At 34.0% G+C, this 11431-nt stretch overlaps 2 pseudogenes; both read left to right on the forward strand.

Annotated features, from left to right (window-relative positions):
• The first annotated feature begins 1325 nt into the window (after positions 1–1325).
• LOC149690154 (very long chain fatty acid elongase 6 pseudogene) lies at positions 1326–3292 on the forward strand (annotated as a pseudogene).
• A 1329-nt stretch (positions 3293–4621) lies between these two features.
• On the forward strand, positions 4622–5437 carry LOC149690155 (very long chain fatty acid elongase 6 pseudogene; annotated as a pseudogene).
• Positions 5438–11431: the final 5994 nt, after the last annotated feature.

The raw sequence follows: 11431 nt of genomic DNA on the forward strand, positions 1-11431 counted from the left end.
AAGTGATTAACGTCTATAGTTTATTTTCTAACTTTTCTCCAAAACTTTACCTCAATGCCACGACCTATGGATTCAATCACTCAGAACTATTCTTGAAGATTTCAAATAATCTGCTTATTGGTTAGAATTTAAGTAACCATAATGTAAAGAAAAATTGCTGGCGCTTATTTTTGGCAATCAATTTTCTGTGTCCTTAATAAAGTTGTAGAAAACCTAAAAGATTAGTATTCAGTTTCTCACAAAATATGGTTATAGCAATTATGAAGATGTATTGTTTAAATAAGATGTTCTTCCAAAAAAAGTTGTTTTCAATAAACCACTAGTGCATTTAAAATTTGTTCTCGCGCTTCATTCTGCATTTCTTTAAATATCAAATCCAAAGGTGTTATTAGCATGTAAAGGTTTAAAGCTTCCTTGCATCTGTTTTTCTCGAATATAGTATTATTACAATTATTGCCTAACGTATCAACGTATTTTTGTATATCAGTAATTAAGCAATTGTATTGAAAACCTTCTTAATCTTTTAAAAAGTCATCAATGGAACATTTGCGATGCGTTTTACATGAACTATTTATAGCGGAAACTGTTTGTCGCAGGGTTGTTACACTCAATAACATGATCATTTATTTTCGCAAAGATTCGAAACTGATCAAGCTGTAATGAGGTTTACTAAAACGATCTTGGTTTATGTAGTTTTATAAATGGATGTACTAAAATGTATAAAAGTTAGAGGTTAATTTTGCAAACTTACTATGTTTTGTCTCTTTGGCATGTTAGCCAAGACTACTTAGTTAAAAAACGCCCAAGCATATTAACGTATTGAAAATGCTTTACCTTTTCGAAGCAAAATGCGTCCATGAGATATTATTTTACCACCAGCTACTAGTGGTTTTACTGCTGAAAGACGTTCTTACAGTAATAACTTCATAGTTCTATGACGTTAATGTGAATCACTTCCTTATACTATCCATACTTAATAAAACTGCACTATATATATGCTACTTACTATCTTCTGATATTGAATATCGTGTAACATTTTTATTATAATTCTTCATTTTTATGAAGGTAACTTCCCTTTAGGTGTAAATCATTCGATTTCAAAATAATTCTATATTAAAATTTCATTTGGACCACCGCTAAATTTGAACTAATTTATGCCCAATTAGAGGAAAGGAATTATTTGCAAAATGTTAGGCAAGATTTCTAATAAGTCTTGCAATATACCTCGTTAGTTACTTTAACAGCATAAATAGAATCTACAAAATTCTTAGCTTCTAACAACGCCGAGTTAGTACGTTGAGAGAAGCACTGATTGTACTCGAAAAATGTCTGTCCCGGAGATAGAATACACTGGATATCCTCATTATACCTTCGTACAGAAGTTCGAAACTGGAATAACTGAAGAATGGTTACAGCAATGGTTCAAGAACAACTGGCATTACAGTCTTTATTTGGCTTTGGTTTACTTAATTTCTATATTCGGCTTGCAAAGATATATGAAAAACAGAAATCCGGTCAAAGTTCGTAAAGCGGTCATTGTGTGGGACTTTTCACTGGCCGTATTCAGTATCTGCGGTATGTTAAGAACGGTTCCCGAGATAATTTACATCTTGAAAAACTTCGGTATGGAATTTTCCGTTTGTAATTCAACCGCGAACTCGGTCTCTTTGTTTTGGTTTATGGCTTTCGCACTGTCTAAAGCTCCCGAACTTTTGGATACCGTTTTCATCGTGTTAAAAAAGCAGAAATTAACAACTCTACATTTGTCGCATCACGTTCTAACCATGGTTATATGTTGGGCATACGCGCAAAATCTGCCAGCAGCCGGACGCTGGCTTGTAGCGATGAACTATAGCGTCCATTCGCTCATGTACAGTTATTTTACTTTGAAAGCGGCGAAATTTAATATTCCAATTAAGTTTTCTATGATTATGACCACCGTTCAAATTGTACAAATGATAGTAGGTACTTTGGCCGGTGCGTATAGTTTAAAGGCGAATATTCAGGGAAAGAAATGTACTACTAGTGCAAGCGAATCCATAATTGGGATGATGTTTGGAATATATTTAATGTATATGTTTATAAAATTCTTTCTCTATAGGTATAAATTTTTTAAAATTGAACCTAAAAAGAAACATTAATACACAGCATAACTAAAACTATTTGTAAAAGTTTCCTGTTTTATGTTAATCGAAAATCAATTTGTCGGTGAAGGAATATCATATGGCTTGCCATTTTTTGAAATTGATGTCTTGATGATATTTTGAAACATTTGTTCCAGTTTGTAAAATGTTGAACAAATGTGATAGAAGCATTGCCTAAACCTTTTAGTCAATAAGAAGATCATAAATAAAATTTTCGGTGAATTAATATTTGCAGATAATTTTCCGTTTTTTGACTTTCACGTGTAGAGCACATTAAAAAAACTATTTTTTTTCAGAAATTCGTGACAATGCAAAAACCGTACGTTTTGGTGGGTTGAAACTTTTCCCGGTGTTTTCCAATCACTCATGTTGCTGCCGTTAATTTTTCTTATTGTTTTCTTCGCTATTTTATTGACGGCAGCAACATGAATGTGTAGAAATTCTAAAATTCAAAAGAGCATGTTTTAACGGTATAGGGTTATTTTTGTTTTAAGCGATATGCGCTTCCAAATGCCTTATTTTCTCTAAACCTTTACCGCATTTCAATCTTGTTAGTACTTCCTTCATATAACTGAATATTAAATTCGATAGAGGTATTTGCAAATAACTTTTAAAACTTTCCTCCCGTGTTTCTTTCTCAAATATTTTGTAATTTATATTGATCAAAATCATTAACTAAAGATTGACAGCGATGCTAAAGTTCCTTTCCCTTAAATGGATGCGTTCAATTAGTTTAACCAACAAATATATAAATGAAAGACTTGACTGTCTAACTTATAACTGCCATACTGCTTTACCTAAAAGGCTGAAATTTTGCTTGAATGTTGCTATTAAGTACGAATAGTAAGAACATACCAATAAACAAAATCATCTTAAAATATGGTAACCAAATATATTGAAAACCCTTTAGTGCGTTTCAACCGCAGCACGTATATGGAAAGTCGAAGAGGGTAGAGGGAAGGTAACTATAACTCTCTCTCACGCGCATCTACCTCGGCGCACAGCCGACAAGCCAGACGTCAGGTGATCCGTTAAGAACGAAATTTAAAAAGTGTGAATACGAAAAGACGGTTAGAGACTCAGACCACAGATCAGTGTGGTTAACTGTAGCTCCCCCCGTATTAGTGGCCGTAAACAAACTTTTCTGATCTTTTTCCCCCTCTCTGTTAGGCAGATTGCCCATTTCCATAACTCTGATACCAAGCCGCAGCTCAGTACCGGTTTTGAAATGGAATGGCTGAAGGAGAATTTGGTATCTCCGAATATCCTTCTTATACGCCCTCAATGATTTTGTTTACTGCTTCTCTATATCTTATGATTTTTTGGGTTCAAACTAACACCATCTTTTAAAATGGCGGTCAGAAGTAAAAAATATATATCACAACGGGCTGACGAGGAAGGCTGGGTCCCTTTGCTATTATTGTTTAATCAAATGGGGAAACAAATTTTGGTGCATTTTTCCTTCTTTCAGTAATTTACCAAATACGGCAGTAATTCATAGCATACCGTCATTTAACGAAGGTAATTGTATTTTAATATTTCCTTTGCTCAATACCATAGGGAGTGAAAGTTAGCGTTGAGTATGTTCTGAAACTTCCCTCCCCCCCCCCAAAGTTACCAATAAGAAACTACGAACTAAGCAGAGGCATATGAAAATCTAAGGTGAGGTACTTTCACATAGTTTCAGGATATATAATGAATACTGCAAGTTAGAATAGGACTATTTTAAAGTAGGCCAAACTGATAATATTATGTGAAATCTATTTTTACGCTTCGTGCATTGTTCCATACATCGAACATGTATCAATTTTCTACTTACCTATCAGAGGGCTTGATAAACACTATACTGCCTTGCTTATGATATACTCACCATCAGTTCATAAGATATGTTCCATAAGTTTCTTACTGGTTTCTGAGAGCTTGACATAAAGTGAGGTTGGTGAAACGTCACAGATTCTCGTAAAGCGACTCCTGGTGAGTCGCTGTCAAAGGCTTAGTACAAACTAAATAGGAAGATGGACTGCAAAACCGCGTGTAGTCAATTCTCACGTCGTTCTCGAACTACCTCTCAATAAGTCTCTTGCATTACGAAGAATAGATAGTGTCATACGCATAGAACATATCTTATAAACCTATGGCACACTCTTCCGCATTTCATCAAACGTACTTGGTTAAAGGTATAAACCATTAAGTTTCAAAATACTTTCAAAGCTTTTAAAATTGAACTCGCGTAACAATTTCAATCTAGTTAATATACAATTAGAGGGAAAAATATTGATTTTAAATTTCATATCAGAAATTTACTCGTCATCATTGTCAATATAATATTAAAACTTCCTATAACATTGGTTTTGCAACATACATCAACTACCAATGCACCAAATTTTTTGAAAACAATAATAAAGATTCATATCTGCAGTAAGAGCTGAACACTCGGATTAAGTTCGTTGAAAGAAGCACTTATCGTGATTAAAGAAATGTCCGCTCCGGAGTTGGATTACACTGGATATCCACACTACTCCTTCGTTCACAAATTCGAAACTGGAATTACTACCGGTTACTTTCAATTATGGTTCAAGAACAACTGGCATTACAGTCTTTATTTGGCTTTGGTTTACTTAATTTCTATCTTCGGCTTGCAAAGATATATGAAGAACAGAAATCCATTGAAAGTTCGAAAAGCGGTCATAGTGTGGGACTTTTCCCTGGCAGTCTTCAGTATTTGCGGTATGTTAAGAATGGTTCCAGAGATAATCTACATCTTGAAAAACTACGGTATGGAATTTTCCGTTTGTAATACAACCATCAACTCGGTAACTTCATTTTGGTGTATGGCTTTCGTCTTGTCTAAAGCTCCCGAACTTTTGGATACCGTTTTCATCGTGTTAAAAAAGCAGAAACTAACAACGCTACATTTGTCTCACCACGTTTTAACCATGGTTATTTTCTGGGCATGCGCTCAAAATATGCCAGCAGTTGGACGCTGGGCTATAGCGATGAATTTTAGCGTGCATTCGCTCATGTACAGTTATTTTACGTTAAAAGCTGCTAAAGTTAATATACCGATTAAGTTTTCTATGGTTATGACCACAGTTCAAATTATACAAATGATAGCAGCCTTTTTGGCTTCTGCTTATAGTTTAAAGGCGAATATACAGGGACACAAATGTACTACTGGTGTTGGCATATCCCTTATTGGGATGTCATTTGCAATGTATTTAATGTATATGTTTATCAAATTCTTTCTGTATAGATATAAATTTTTAGAAATCGATCCTAAAAAGAAACGCTGAAAATATTGAATAATTATTTATTGTACGCCTATGTAAATCTTTATTAAAGCCTTTTCGGTTATTAAATGATTAATAATAATAATTAAATAATTAATCAACTTTTCGTATAAATAATATTTGGATTTCGTTTTATATTGCATGCTCTTTGTCAAATTAAAATACTTCTGCAGAAAATAATTAAATTCACATTTTCGAATATTCACAAAAACGCAATAGGAGTACAATTTTCACCTAACTTTTGAAAAGGGCTAAAGAAAACTGGATGACCTCACAATTTTGTAGAATTTTATTTTCTTCGGCATTTTTCTATCGATTAATACATTCAAATGTATTAATGCAATATTTTTTATTAATTATTGAAACTCTAAACGTTTCAAGCTTGTAAGTTTCGACAGTCGAATATTCGAGATACAAGTATTATCTTCAGTAAACCAAGACTATTAAAAATTTATTATCAGATTTCCTTCAAAAGAAATTAATTTTTAATTATAAAATTGAAATTATATATTAAATTGAAAACCATTATTACCATATACGCCTTAAAATTTCCTCTAGTGTATAATGTTGTTTCTTAATTGTGTATCAGTATTGAGAAACGTATCTTCGCAACAATGTTTATTAAGCAGTGATGCTTTCAGACTAATACAAGTGTGAATAGAAATTTCAAATAGAACTTCCTATAACGAAAATTGTCCATCGCCTAGATGTAGCAATAAATAAATATATTATCTCTTCTTCTAATTCTTTCATACCTGGCTCATATTTGTAAGTGGTAAAGAACTCGTTTGAAATCGATTTTTAGAATTACTTGAATTTTATATATCTAATATTGCATTCTGCCTTTTGGTATTGAGAATTTTGAAAATGAATAGAAAATAATTTTTAGAGTTAAAAAAGCCGAATTGCAACTCCCATATTAATTTTCTCTGTATAATTTCAGCGTGCAATGAATTTCGAAAAGAGGTTAATAATTTTAAAAGTGTATTTGTTGTATAACGTAGAATTTTTTAGCTTATAATAATGGCTCGGTCATAATTTTTTTGTCTTGGCTTATGTCTTCGGTTGACGTATGAAAGTCCCTCTTGCTTTGCAGGCGCTATAAGGCTCTACACGGAATTATTTTTAATGGTTTAATATAAACCATGCTTAATGTAAATTGTTTTAAGACTCTTGAACTTGATTTTAGGTTTAAAGCTTGAAAAATTAGTGCTGAACCATTTCTTTAGCCATTTTTATGCAAAGAAACCAGCTGTTCAACGTACAGTATGTGAGCCCATTAGGGCATTAATGTTACTTTTCAGGCCACCATTTTTAAAAATGGTGCTATGTTCAACCCTGAAATCTGTAAAGCCCCTAAATACGGTATGGTGATCCCGCATTAATGAGACCAGACTTTAGTTCATAAAAAGGATTTATACCATTTATGTTTGCCATTTTTTGAAGATGGTCGCGTATTCTTAAATTATTTCGTAATGAGTATGAATCAATTAAGAGTAGGCTAACGGTTGTACAAAATTTCAGCTGCCTACGTTATGCAGATTGAGCTATGCATGGATTATCAGCCGTTCAATCGGTCAAGACTTACTTATACAGACAGATATGCAAACTTTGAAGTTGATTTGTGGAGAAAATCGAGCATATTTTGCGAGAATGACAAGCGTGTTGCGTTATTTATTACTTTTATTTCTTCCTCCCCAAACCTCTCCATTTCTAGCACGTGAAAACGAAATGGGAAAATCACCCCCCTCCCCCTTCATTGTACTGGTATTTCCAGTTTATAGTTTAACGAACTATAATTGAGTCAAAGGATTAATCCGTATAATCCTCTTTATTACTAAGCCGATAATCTTTTAAAAGCTCTTTTTAATTATTTACTAGATGACTTCCTCTTTCCGAAGCTTCTCAACAAATTACACAATGCTTAATTTTTTAGCAAAACACTTAACGAGGGGATTAAGCATTTTATACTTTGGGGAGCTCACCATCAAATGAAGCTCTCTTTTTCATCTCAATTTTTCTTTAAGGTACGAAAAAGATAACACATTTTTCTCCATTTAAACTTTTGCTTTTTCCCAGCGTAGCAGTGTAGTTATTTTGTTTTGAAATTGGTGTTGTTTTAGATATATTTTATTATTTTAGATTTAATCATTTTTGAAATCGATTGGAAAATTTTGGCTTGCATAAACATATAGACACGAATTACCTTCGCTTCTTGATAGCACCTAGAATGCTTAAAACTGAAAGATGAAAATTTTTCAAAGGATATTGTACAGCTTTAAAGCGAAATAGTTCGTATTTGGAACAACGGTGATGATTTATTTTTTTTAACTCTCCGAGTGACGATGACATCACGGAGAAGTATTACACTGAACGTTTCTGTGTGTCTGTGTCTGTCACCGTGTTCGCAGTTGGCATAGCAGAGCAAACGTATTCGCGATATCAGGACCGCGTTCGCAGTTCACAGAGAGCAGTATTGGCTTCTATACTTAGGGTTATGGATGTGGCGATCCGCTAGAGTTACAAGGAACGCCTAGCCTCCCAATGGCAGGGCTTCCACCAAAGGTTCATGCAACTGCGGGTTTTCTTATCATTTATAGTGAATCAATCACCATAGGTTTTTGAACAGTTCAAAATCAGCAAGCGATTGTAGTAAATATAAATTTTACGTACAGTAATTAAAACTGGGCCAGGCTTTTAATTTCTATAATCCATGTTAAAAACACAGGTATCACATGATAAATCTATCGCAGTAGCACCATCAGCAGTTTCAGTTTTCTTCATTTCTTAAGTTTCGAACTAAAGTATGTAATATTATCGCGGCTTAGTGACGTAAACCTGGAAAATGTCGGTGATTTTTTTCTTCTTCATTCGAGCTAATCTCTGACCAACGCGGCCACGTTTTAATATATTTCTGCCCCAGAAAAGTTGTTTATTCGGCATTATTTTTTTCTCGGCTTATCCGTTGAATTTCTTAGGAAATAAGAGGTTACTAGCCGCTACCGAGGTCTCTAGTACATATATATACACCAGGGATTTGTAAAAATCCTTTTTCTTGGGTTAAAAAGAAATCTCTCAACAAAATGCATTATAGAGCGAAGTGAGAAGAAAAAAATCAACGTTGAATCAAGCGAGAAGATTGTTTCACTTCAATACCTTTTTGAAATAAAACCGTTTTCGAATTTCATGAACGATAAAGAACATTTTTTGCTCAGATTTTTATAGGATCAGCACCTCCGTAGAAAAATTTAGGAACTAATGTTTACTTATGAAAGATAAAGTTCGGGAAGAATATAGTGTTCTAGCATCTTCACCTCCACTCCAAAGTAAGGACTGACGCACGAGTCAGACACGAACTAAAACCTTGCGCGCCATTGTCAGGCTTTGATATGACGAGTTGGAATTAGAGCCAATAGACATTTCCATTAATTCCATTAAGAGGTGAAAACACTATAAAGGTGGAGAAGTTCACCTTGGTTAGGAGTTTTGAATTTGGTATCAAATTCGGCCAAGATTATGTTCTTCGACGTTTTCAGGCGAAAGACGCAGTTTCCCATTATCACGTGGGTAAGAAATTATAGCGCGTTGATAGTCTAAACTTTGGTACGTTCTTATTTTAAATTGAACTGTGTTTATAATTATTTTAATCAAAGGATCTCATGAAAATTTAAAAATGAGTTTCATAATTTTTCTTTAAAGGATAGTTTCAGTCAATGTAACATTATACCTTTAAAAAAATGAAAGGAAAATTTTAAGAAAATAAACGCTCTTTTTTATCATTTATTTCGTCTCAGCATAGCTATAGTCTTACAAACGCCATGTTTAGAGGTGTCTGCTAGCCAGAACCCGCACGGGATTAATTCAACCAATCCCTCTAAAAATGGCAAGGCAGTAGCCAACAATTTTAAGACTAATTAAGTGCAAATTATTTTTTAATAATAAATCATTTATTTTCTTAAAATTTCCTTTTTATATTTACAAAAGGGCCATTCTTCTAAAAGTATAATGTATAGAACTGGGATGTTTTCCTTTAAATGGACTAGATGTTCCAACAAAATGGGCACGAAAAATCTGTGTTAAACCAATTGGAAGGGTATTTAAACATCAGGTTTTTGTAGATTCATCAATCAACGTTAGTCTTCTGATAAAAAAAAATAAAATTCATTCTTGATATTATGTAAGAATATAAATGTAAGAAGTTGGTCTCCAAAACAAACTCAATAATATCGGAACATTACCAATCACTTTTTTCCAGCCATGCAGTTGCTGACAAAAATATATATTTTTCAATCTATTTTGAAGTACCGTAATTTTTTTCTCTCTTTTTTGCTTCACGACTGGAATTTTATTGAATTGGGGTTTACCTTGAGAAAAACTTTGGCGAGGAGAAGGGGTAAGAGGAATTGGGGGTTTTCTTGTGGAGTGTTATAGCTGAGGTTGGCGAGTTTTTGATAGCTTTTCTCCTTGAGCTAGTTCGAATTGTATCAAATATATTAAGCTCCCTCTTTATAAAAATCTTTAAGGCCTACTTTTATTTCTTGAGAGTGCTGTAGAGGAAATATAAGGTGTTAAATTAGGCTTATTTATATTAGACCAGGGATACATAGATTTCTTCTACTTGGAATCTTTAAGAAGACGTACTGATATCTGATTGAAGGTAAGGGTAAGGACTTAAAACTTCGTTATAACGCTCACTCACGGATTGGTCGATAGCTACCTCAATGTTAGGCGTGACGTCAGGGGTGACGGCTCCTCCCATTTAGTTAAAGCAGAAAGGCGCAGAAAATGGAAAGTGATAGATTCCAAGTGAAATAAATCTATGTATTCCCGATTTTACTGGTAGCAAGGTTCCGCAACACCACTGAAAATTTTAATATCTGTACTTCAGCCGTTTAATTTTCACCACATATCTTTCACATTTTCAAGGTTTTGTTTTCATAGGCATTTTTTATTAATAAAGTGAATTGGTGTGAGAATAATCTTTGACTGCTATTTCCAAGATTGCCGCGGAACTGAAAAATATTAAATATTTCTAAAACGATTACAGTTTAAGCGGTTTGCGCTTTATCATTCAGTCAGTCTAGATCTTGTCGGCTTAAAGTCATATTTTTTAACAAAGCGGTTATGGATTTAATCTTTCCCCGTTTTAAAAACGTCAGATGACAATCATACAACTGAAGTGGTAACTGAAACTTTTAGACTTTCAGTTTCATTTGTCTGACGAAGCAATTCTGCTCAAAATTTCTTATAGCCAAAACTTTTACTTTCTAATTTTTTGCACCCGAAAGATTCCACGACTTCATACACAATTCTTTCCCAAATCTGTTAGGCCTAAAGTTTCCCCTTTCCCATTCTTTTACAACCAACTACTTTGTTCCAATTAAAAAGCAGGAGTCAGCCTTTTAATGTTATCAGGAGTTCATAATAACCCGAAGTACGAAACTGGTTAAAAAGCCCGTAACAACAAAGTTTCGCTGTAAAGCTCAGCGGATTCATACACCGCTTAACTCCCAAAGAAATAGTTACCCCATTTTTTTAGCGCCCACGCGCATTAACTTACACTCTTCCGGTTTAGCACTATTTTTATCTTGTGATTTTGAGAGCGAAAATGGCTCACGTCTGCTTCTGTCGGACGGTGTAAATTAAGCCTTGGCTAAGAAGTTGGCTTTTAGTCGGGGTTTTCTACAAAACATTTAAACGATCGTCAATAATGTTTTGTTGTTATATGTGTGAGTGAGAATTCCGTGGTGAAATTAAAACGGTTTGGACAACTTTATTCGCAGTATCTTTAATATAAGAATTGCTACGTGCTTCTACGTCCACCATATCGCCATTTTTCTTTTCGACGGAGATCCCAGCCAACGGAAGTTTTGGAACGAAAACCAAGGAGCATAGATACCACTACGATATATTGTAAGGTTGTATGTCCATAAACAGGCTAATCCTTTCTATGCGCAACGACAGAATCTTGTTGTTCGCGATTTTTACCATTAGCTC

This window comes from Phalangium opilio, unplaced genomic scaffold (assembly GCF_054372755.1).
Source record: "Phalangium opilio isolate 3A_F unplaced genomic scaffold, DU_Popi_V2 ptg000031l_1, whole genome shotgun sequence".
Taxonomy (NCBI): Eukaryota; Metazoa; Arthropoda; class Arachnida; order Opiliones; family Phalangiidae; genus Phalangium; species Phalangium opilio.